This window comes from Halyomorpha halys, unplaced genomic scaffold (genome assembly GCF_000696795.3).
Source record: "Halyomorpha halys isolate HHAL.00 unplaced genomic scaffold, Hhal_1.1 Scaffold571.1, whole genome shotgun sequence".
Classification (NCBI taxonomy): Eukaryota; Metazoa; Arthropoda; class Insecta; order Hemiptera; family Pentatomidae; genus Halyomorpha; species Halyomorpha halys.
Window position 1 is genome coordinate 106122 of NW_027113281.1, and position 11375 is coordinate 117496.

Here is an 11375-nt window from a genome sequence, read left to right on the forward strand (position 1 = left end):
GATACAGTAACGGGTATCAATAAGAGGGAATATATAGATACAATTTAGCATCTCTAAAACAAATAAAACCCAAATTTTCACTGAAAAGGCGAATGCATTTAATTGTAATTCACGTTATTAATTATATAAATTAAGTTATTAATGATGATTGAAATAAAGAGAAATAATATGATGTTGATGTGTGTGTACAATAGTTTAATGTAAACTCACCGATGTGATAGTTCACTTTTAACAATAATGATGATGTAATGATTTACAGAAAAGAAATAAAATGCCTATGATAATATAAACCCCTATTATGAAACATTCGCTTAACATTCTAATTAATTATAAGACATTAAAATGATATATATAAAATATTTTTTCTATAAGATACATATCATACAAATTAATAATTATATTCAGTTAAGATTATATTCTTGAAAAATTTAATACGTCACCTGTACATAATGCATATGATAAAATATAACAATTTATATCATACACATAATAATACAAATATGTATTTGTAATTCAGCTATTAATTACAAAGTTAAGTTAATTGTTGTAATTAAATTATTATAATACAAATATGTATTACGATATAAGAATTATTGATAAAATTTTAAAGTTTTTTTAAAACTATTTTTATAGCCTTTATTTACTTTTAATACTGTTCCTTCACTTAAAACTCCAGTACTCCGGTATCGAAAATTTCTCTTTCCTATTTTATTTATTAATTTCATTATGTTATTTTTATTATTACTATAACTACAAATAATTATGTATATTATCGTAATATAAACCGATTAAAATGTAATTAAATTTACTCTGAATGTTTTTTTTTTGCAAAAACATTCTTAATTTTTTAGGAACTTTTCAAGTCAAAATTATAAATATCACAATATATGTTTTATATAGGTTAAATAAAAAGAAATTGTTGCCTTATCATACAATCATCTTGTACAACGGCCCTTAAAGTATACTATTCCGCAAAGCCGATCGGTATTAAAGGGCAGAAATAGGGCTTCAGTACGTTCTTAAAATTTTCATCTTAAATATTACAAAACATGTTGTATATTATATTTCCTGTAATTTATAATTTATTTAATAATAAATTAATAGATATGTCATAAATGGTTTTATTTTCTGTTTTTTATTTAATGCTAAGCTGGGTAGCACTAAATAAAATATCTGAGTGAAATATTTTACCAACCATTCGACCGACAGTTGAAGCTGAATAAGTACTGAAGAGTAGACAAGGTGTGAAATAGATAAACGAGTAAAATAATAAAAGATGAAAGGAATAAATAGTAACGAATAAATGTTCTTAAGAAAAACAACTAAAAAAATACTCATAATCATGAGAGATAGTTGACCGTAGATGACTTATACGAGAAGATGGTTGGGGATGCGGTCAAAATATAACACAAATAAGTTTAAATAACTTATTTAATCATGCCAAAGTTTCGGCCGGAATTTCCAGCCTTCATCAGGGTTAATCTTAATCATTAAATATTATGTCTGGATAACAACCATTGTTATCTTGTTTTGATGAAGGCTAGAAATTGTACCCGAAACGTTGGCACGATTAAATAAGTTATTTAAACTTATTTGTTTTATATTTTGACTGACCCCCAACCATCTTCTCCTCGTATAAAAAAATACTCCTTATTGAATAGATTTTTGTTGAAATGTAATTTCGATAAATTTTGTTTTAATAGTTGGTGGGAGATATCCAAACTTTTTAAATAAAATCTTTCGAACCAATATATCTGTCATTAAACTTATCTTTATCATTCAAAAAACTACTGAAAACGATAAGGCATTATGTCCATTCGCGAATTTTATTTTCATTGATAAATGTTACCTTTGACTTAGGGACGTGACGGCCGTGCGGGTTGGGGCGCAGGTCCCGGTGCGCTCGGTTCGGAACGTTGTGGATTCGATTCCCACCTGGGGAGCAGTTAAACATTCATTTTTCGGCGGTCCCGAAGAATGAATCTTGACACTCCCACCTAGGTTAGTACGCGGCGGCAACCTAGGTAGCCGTCAAGTATTGGCAAAAAGGACCGCTAGAACCCACTTGCCGGACCAGTTCCAGTACCTTGACTTACTTTCCTCAAATATAGCAATATTTCTTCCTTTTTTTAATATTTTAAACTGACTTGAAAGACGAGTACTATTTGTAGGTATTTTTTCTGATTATGATTTTATTTATTGGAAATTTTTACAATCTGCAACAAAATAAAATAGACATGCTGCTCCATCCTCAAATCTGTAGAAACAAAATATTTTTATAAAACTACACTCTAATAAATACTAAGAACATTTACAGTATGAAAATTAAAAATGATAATTGGGTTCCTCATTATGAAAAAAAATCTAATCTGAAAAGATTGGACATCCATAATGACAAAAATTTATTAAGATGTAATATTACCTATAATTATGAAAATTGATATTGGTTCAAACGCCAAATGAATAAAGGTGTGTGAATTCTAAAATTTTGTATTTAAATACCTGGAACCATCAGGGTATTATATATGAACAAAAATTTGATTTTTCTTAATTCATTTTATAAATTGATATTTGAATAGAGGAAATTCCTGTAGAACTCATTCTTTATCATGTCTAAGATTCTAATCACATATTCCTGGAACGCTAGTTTGGATTCAAAACATTCCACCACAATATCTAGCAATGTCACCACATGGTGGATGTGGTTTCTTCCGCATTGAAGCGCAGTTTAGAATTGTACTCGATGTAGAACAGAATTTTTAGCGAGAACCCAGGAATGCTTTGAAAACTCCGTTAATTCCTACATTGCATGCTTTCCCATTATCCATTCATATCTCACTGACAGATTACTCAACGTAAATCACAAAAGTGCCTTTCATATGAGCGCTGCTGCTGCAATTTATAGTGTGGGGGAATCTAAAATATCCTACCAATTTTAGGAGAAATATGTCATCTAGTTTTTTTTTTAAACATACCATTCTAAATAGCGTTTCAAATATAATTTTGAGCGAAAAAACCTCTCTCAATAATGTTTGACTACAATTTTTACTGTCTGAATTTTTGTAAAATCTCAACTCCTCAACTTTTCGGAATTTCTAATTATTGGAAGGAGGACGACACCTTTGTCCTGGTATCCCTCTTTTATCTGTCCGATGATGCCCTTTGAGGATGTATCATCGGTACCATATTGAGGTATGAAATTCAACAATAGTTCGTTCATTCCATGTTGAAAATATCTGGTCGATTTTTTTTTTCGTTATATAGCTAATTAATTTCTTACATTTTTCTAAAAGTTTCCAAATTTTTATGAACATTGTTATTATAATTTTATAAAGACCTCTACTTCAACTATCGAAGTGATAATTTTAATTTTTTACACGACTACTCGTGAGCAACAAATGTTATTACTAAGCATATATAATATTCGTTTGTAAATATTGAGGTTTGAAATTTACCTTCGTTGGATTTGAATAGAGAAAACTATCTGTCTTTACTGAGGCATCCGATCCCATATATAAATTCAGTCTTTTTGTAAATAAGATAATTTAATAATGTAAAATAAGTAATATTTATTTTCGAATAAGTGAGTTAATAATCTAATGTACGAATATGACAGTCCCAATTTTTAGAAATTTGGATGACTGATCCCTATTTCTTTCTACTTGTATTTAAGGTAATGTATAGTCAGATAAATTAGAAAATTTATTTTCTACATAGAAAAAAAATATTGCTTTTCGTGTATCGTATAAATCAATAGTGTTAATTATTTTCAGAAAATTAATCATTTTACCATTTATCATTTTAAAAAGCGTGCGATCAGACATTACGTCACCCTATTTAAAGCCCTTTTTTCACCCATAGCACGCTGAGCCCTCTCCAAACCCCTTTGTCCCCTCATACAATTTAATTTTCTATTTTACAGGCTTGGATAAAGAAAAAAAAATTGAAAACAAGATAAGTTATGTATTTCCATTTTAGAATCACTATAAATGATTTCCTAGTATACCGTTTCTTTTTATTACTTTCAAAAATACCTTATTTGTGTGATTACAATATATCTAACTTTATCATACCTAAACATTCGAAATAAATTAATTTCTCTTTTATTTAGTATGAACAATTTAATTATGGTTGTTTATTTATTTAATATCAATCCTAGTGATTCAGGAAACACATTAAAACCACACTATTTAAAAATAAAACTATATAAAAATATATAAAATTATATTTTCAATATTTTAATAACATTTGGGTCTTTCCTACGTCCATTTTTAAACTCTTTCTTCTCCTACGCTCAAATCATATTATTAAAATTATATAGTTTCATAATACTTCTAGAAGTATTAGCTGTAAGTGCAGGTAATTTTTTTCTTAAGGTTTCCATCTACAATACCTTAATCAGTAATTATTACACATACAATTCATTTTGAAAAATACACAACACTGCTATAACTTTATAAACTAAAATGTTTTTTTATTCTTATTATCTTACAGATTTGGAAACAAACTTTAAAATGACCTTATTTTTAATATTGAGACTTGTGGATTGTCGGTTTCTATATTTAATTTTGGAATATGATTTTTTTTTTATGGTGTAACACTCAATAATTTATAACCAGAGTCTCAAAAATGATGTTTTGAAAAATCAAAAATAATTACTTTTGGGCTGTGTGATGCGTAACGTGACGTCCCGGTGATGATACGTGATGCAGGGCTCACCCCATACTCATCGAGGCGTTATATTATTTACGGAGAACCGCGCCCTCTCCCTTACCCCCAATAAGTCATTTACAGATATTTTCAGTGATATAAGGTTCTCAATAACTTTCTGTGAAATAATTTTTTTTTTCTGATTTTGAGCCGAGTTTAAGGACCAGAGATATTGTTTTAGTTGTTACTAGATACTAATGATACTTATTCGTATAACTTACCCAAAATTAAATAGACATTAATCAAATACTTATACTACTTTCTGAAATCTATTCAGACGTAGGTCATTTGTGTCCAATACAGGAATAGATACAGATATTGTCATTTGAGACCGGGAAAAATAAAAGTCACAACAACGGTCAACGATGTCTTTCTACATAAAGCTTTTCGAACCCTAATATTTTAAGTTTTAATTTTGTAATAGAAAAATTTTTTTTTTTAAATTCACCGATAATTTGGATTCAAATTATTATATTTTTTTTATCCTTTTTTTTTGTAATTAAGCACGAGTCATAATCGATAATTGTTTCCAGACAAATAAGGATCAAAAGAGGGCTCGGTAAAATTTTTAGAGAAGTCCTGGAAATTGCTGTTTTATTTATTTTATTATTTATTATTGTATTTTTTCAATAAAGTCCCCCCCTTTTTGGGGGGGGGTTGATTTCAACTTTGTGATCTCAAATTTTTCATCTGATACCCCTTTATCGTCTCCGGACTTATTTCACCTCATGATTCTACTTTCTTTCAATTCAAAAGAATCGGCTCAACGAATGAATAGTTATAATCAAAATAATATATAATTTCCTCATCTTCAATATGGAAAAGAAGTGATACATTGGAAAATTGGAAAATGGATTTCATGTTTTTAATTTAGAAAAAAATATTAATTTTGCATTTTTCAATACTTTCGGAAATTATTTGTGTTAAAATCAAGTTAAAAATCATAACCAGGATAATAAAAAACATAAAAAAGGGCAATTTTCAGATCTTTTCCGAAAACCTTCAAGGTAAAATATCATAGGACAGAACTATATTACTTTTGCTATATGAAATATGTAGTAAGGAGAAGTAATGCGTTCTTTAAAAATTTCTAATCTGAATTTTAAACGGAGATATACGTTTAATAGTCCCCCGTCTCAAAACCAAATCTCTCACAATGATCGTTGTATCTTTATGTGAACAACCTAGCTTAGAAACGAAAAATTGTAAGGAACTGAAATCACGCGTAATACAAATACGCCTAAGATACAGCTTGGAGGATTAAAATAAATTCCAATAAATCCCACCATATCACATTTACCCTTCGTCGTAAACCCACGTCCTCTTGTCCCACAGTATCCTTTAGTAATACCCCACTTATTCCTGTTGAACAGATCCGTTACTTAGGATTACATCTGGACAAACGAGTGACATGGAATCCTCATACAAGACTGAAAAGACAGGAGATTGCTCGTCGATTCCGACTATTACAAGATTTACTAGACAAACGGTCTAAACTGGTAATCCATTACAAAAGACTGATTTACATGACTATAATAAGGCCTATATAGACATACGGAGTTGAGCTTTAGGGCTCAACTAAACCATCAAATTCCTCCCGAATCCAAATCTTTACAGTCCAAAATCCTTTGTAAAATCCTTAATGCTGCTTACTTTGTCACGAATAAAGTCATCCATCAGGACCTCAATATCTCATATGCTGCTGATTTGGCCATAACCAGATACCAACCCTCCCTTGATAAACTTTCCAACAACCCATATCCACTTTTTTCTAACCTAGCTTCTCTTTCATTACCTAATAATCCTCCTAGACGTCTGAAAAGAAGATGGCCTCGAGATATTCTCCTCCAGAAATGTTATTCGAGTTCTATCAATGGGTAAATGCTCTACATGTTTGTATCATGTCACCTAAAGCAAATTTATTTGTTGTATATATTTTATACAGTTGTAAATAACAATAAATAAATTATTAAAAAAAATACAGCTTCAGCAATGGATGTATGGGATGTTATAGCAAATTATTTTTATAATCGACTTACCAGATTGCCACTTTATATAATCGATTTCACACTTTCTTACTATATTCTAGAAAATGGCTCACACAATATTTTCATTAACTGAAAGAATGTTTACTCAAAGAGCAAAATTATTAATTAATATTATCCAATTACTGCGTCATCCCAATAATTATACATACATTAATTTTAAAAACACAGCTTCATTCCTTTAATATAAGAATTTTTAAGTATATATGTGATTTAGAGTTTTTATTTAATTATTATTTCTAAATTTTAGTTTAAAAAAAAAAAATTGTTGGTTATATTAACAAGTTCTGTGAATTGATTGCATAAATTTGTTATACTATAATTTAGTATTTGTATTACTTGATGGACAAACTCCAAGGACCCCGGTTGGAATCAGGCTGTCACAAATAATTATTTTCTGTTAGTACCTTGTGGTCTACCCAGCCTCATAAAGTGTACCCTTAATTGGGTTAAGATCTAGTGGGCAAATGTAATTCTGACCAAACTACCTCCTTGCACAACCGTTGGCATAGTAACACTACCTCCTTATAAAGTACTCCCCCTTCATGCGTGACTTTATGTACTATATACCCTGTGACCCTTCATGGGTTGTAGTGGTACAGATTTTAAGTTTTAATTCCTAAATTTTAGTTTGACAAAAAAAATATGTTATACTTTAATTTATTATTTGTATTTTTTTGATGGTTTAATTTATAATTTTTTTTTATTATTTTATAATATTATTAATGTCGACAGCAAGTAAATAAATACAATATGCCAACTTTAGGTACAGAACAATTACATAAATAAAAATTCCAAATCTTGTGTACGTTTTTATTTTAAAGTTAAATCAGTATTTTATCCGAACTGGAAATTAATTTTCCGATGAATGATGTATAAATTGTTAGACACAATACAAGTGTATTGTATACGATGAACTTTTAGAAATGTCGACCTTTGTTGTCTGGAACCCGTAGTAATTTCTTGGCTAGAGTATGTCTTTTAGGGTTGAATTTCAGTTGTTATAATTTATTTTTTTAATAATTTTTAACATAGTTTAGATTAAAACCACTCCCTTATAGCGTGTAAATAAAAAATAAAATTTAAATTTAATAAATATTGAATTTGAACGAACAAGTATCAAGTTTATTTTCTGTTCTATTAGTGCAGAATGTAAACATCTACTGTTCTTTTGAATAACATTTTTAATAGAGAGACAATTTATAAATAAAAATATTTATGTCTCAAATATTATTTTTCTCTTTTATTACTAATAAAAATAAAAATTTCCATTATTTTTTTTAACTAAGTCCCCTTTAGGTTTAAACAAAATCCTTAAAGGAGGCCTACTCATATAACTTTCTTTTCGTCTATAGAGTTCCTCATAAGGCCTTAGGAACAAAGTTTACGAATACCTTCTGCGTTGTACATTGTTAAGCTGATTAAGAAGTAGAAGTAAGTCGAGGCAAGCGTAGACTTTTAAAATACTTTGGTAGACTACTGATAATTTAATTTTGAAGATGGAGATTTGGAACTTCAACTGGAGATTGGAAGGGTAAATATATTATACCATTCCTCTCGCCAGGTAAATCTTGTAAATGATTAGCTGGTCTATTTTATTATTTAAACGCTCGAAAGACCCAAAGTTGAAGCAAGTTCTCACCCCGACGAAATGGAATAAAAGCATAAACTCTTTCATTCTTCCTTTGTTTAAATTGAACGGCTCTCAACACAAGAGTATGAAGTTTCGCCAAAATTTCATATCACCGATAATAATTTTAATCGGTCATTGAATTTAAATTAAATTCACTAAGTCATGCATTTTTTAAATTTAAATTCAAGAAATTAAATTGATGATAGAAAAAAGTGAATAAAATTATGTGAAAAAAATGATAGATTAAATGAATAACAAAAATGAAATTTTTCATCGAAAAACTAAAGAAAGTTCTTTTTCCTGTTATTTTAAATAAATCGTACTCATTTACATTACAACATTATAAATTGAATGGATCCAGATAACATCGCCTATTACTCCAAGATGGATCATTTGATAGCTAAGTGCTTAGACCAAGCTTAATCCTTGGTGATTTCAAAATATAGTGATTATAAATACATAATAGACAAATTAAATTTATATAGCATCAATGTGTTGTAAAAAAAATTGTAAAGCTGCTCCAGCGTTGATAAATTATGATAATTTTTTTAAATAACAGCGGATTCTGCTTGCTATCAAAATCAGAAGGAATAATAACATAACGTTATATTAATAATAAATAAAATTATATTAATTTATAATTAATAGTTTGGTAAAGTGCACCTTCAACTAAAGGCCAGGCGCTACTTCACTTTAGAATCTGCTGGTTGGGTTAATGAGTGGACTGGATGTAATTTAACAGAAGGAATTGATGATGAAAGAAAATCAGTTTATTAAACAATGTACAGGGTTGTGAACTGTGAACTAGAGAAAAAATATTCAACAGTCTATCTTGTAATTACAGGATTATAATAGTACAAGAGCCGGGGACAAAAAAAATCAGTTATTTCACCGCAATTTTTGATTACTTTAATGAAAATTATGTTTAATTACTGATCTAAATTTATGAGTCTGCCAAGTATAGGTAGGGGGGAATAAAAACTGGTGACTGTTTCAAAATATTTAAAAAAATTATTTTTTCTATCGGAGCTCAATATCTTTAAAACTCCCAACACCACTAGAAAACAAAGAGAACATCATTTAAAGTACAGTAAATTTTCTAAAATATGAACCGTAGTTGAACTATTTACGTCCAATAGTTCCCTTGATATAGCTTTTATTAAAAAAAAAATATGTACTGAAAGATCAGTAGTTAGTGAATTTATTTTAAGAAACCTTTAACTCAAAAACCATTCGACGTACAGTTGTCTATTAGCACTCAAATTAAAGATAGATTAATGTACTATAATGTAGTTTCTGACGTTTATCTTCGTAGGAGTAGTAGGTTTCATGATATTCAACAAAATAAATTCACAAATGTTGATTTCGGATTCGTTATTTGGACAAAAAGTTTGATTTATGAAAACATATGTATCTCAGGAATCGTAAGACGTACATATGTCTGCTAGAACTTAAATCAAAGTTAGTTAAATGTAGAATAAAGAAGTTTATAAGGTTTATCTTTGTAGGAGTAGTGGTTTTATGATATTCGCACATGAATATAAATTTTTCTCATGAAATTTTGCCAGAACAACTATAAATCAACTTATAAATAAATTTACTAACTTCTGATTTTTAAGTGCATTTTTTATGACATATTGCTTTTAAAAAGCTATGTCCCGGGAACTATAGAATGTAAATAGCTTTGTTAGGGCTTACATTTTAGCAAATTTACTGTACTTTAAATGATGTTCTCTTAGGTTTTGTAGTGTTGTTCCTAGTTTTAAAGATATAGAGCTCCTAATAAAAGATTTTTCCATCCCTCGTTAATCAATTTAATTTTTAAATGAAGCAGTGCCTAACGATTCATTGATTAAATGTATTAATACATTTCTCATTTATCGGAAAATATTTATACTCATAGTGAGAAGGATAAATAAAATATTTATATGCGGAATTCCCGATTCCTTAGTTTAAAAGAATCACCTAGGACGTTTATTTTTGAACGATGTACTTTTATCAGAAGTTCATTGGCCTACATAGGAAATATAATCAGATTGAAAACTTCTACAAAGTTTTAATACATCAGTTTTCCAATCAGAAAAAGGATCGATCACAGGTTTAATCTACTAACGTCCGTTCACCCTCGAACAAATAAAAAGAAAATTAAGAGGAACAAAACATTCGCTTAGAGAATTTAGGCAGTGTAAATTTTATTTTGATTTTGATTATAATTTTTCCGGAATTTATAAGAGTGAAATTCATTCATAGATGTATTGATAAATTATTAATTATCTCAGTGAACGCAATGATGTTTTTGCTTATATATACTTTTTTAATAATTAAAAAATATTTTTAAACTCTATAAAAATATATTTTTTTATACTGCATTATTCACGCCAGTCACGTGACAACGAAAATAATTTATTTAACTTTTGAAAAAGCCAAATAGATAGGCCCGAGTAGCACCGAGTGGCACCTCCTCCAGGCCTTGTATACAATTTATTTCTTTGACTGGAAAATCCTTCATCCTAGTGTTCTTCTTTTTCTATGTATGTCATCAGAAATGAATGTTATGGCCAAGGCATTTATAAGAGTGTTGGGATATCGATCCGCTTAGTCATGGAATCGTTTGTAGTTGGTCCACATGTGTTCATTAACTTATAGCATATGAAGATCAGTATGTAAAGTTATTTTCTAAAAGTACAACTTACTCTGTAAGTTCTGTTCAAATTTTCTTGAATGTCTTTACCTAAAAAATTTTAAGTTTTTTAATGTGTCTGTTCCAAATATTTATGATGCTTAGGTTCAAATTAGTTTGAGTAAGTAAATGTAAATATTCACTGTCTTAAGCTTTTATTCTGATTTTTTTTTAAAGGTGTGAAGAAAAAAAAATTTGGATCATTTTTTTTCTTTCATGCGGAATCCATGTCTTTTTTTTTTTTAAGAATATACAGGACAAGATAGGTGTATAGTGTCTGATTGTGGAATCTGCATGTTGTTACCAA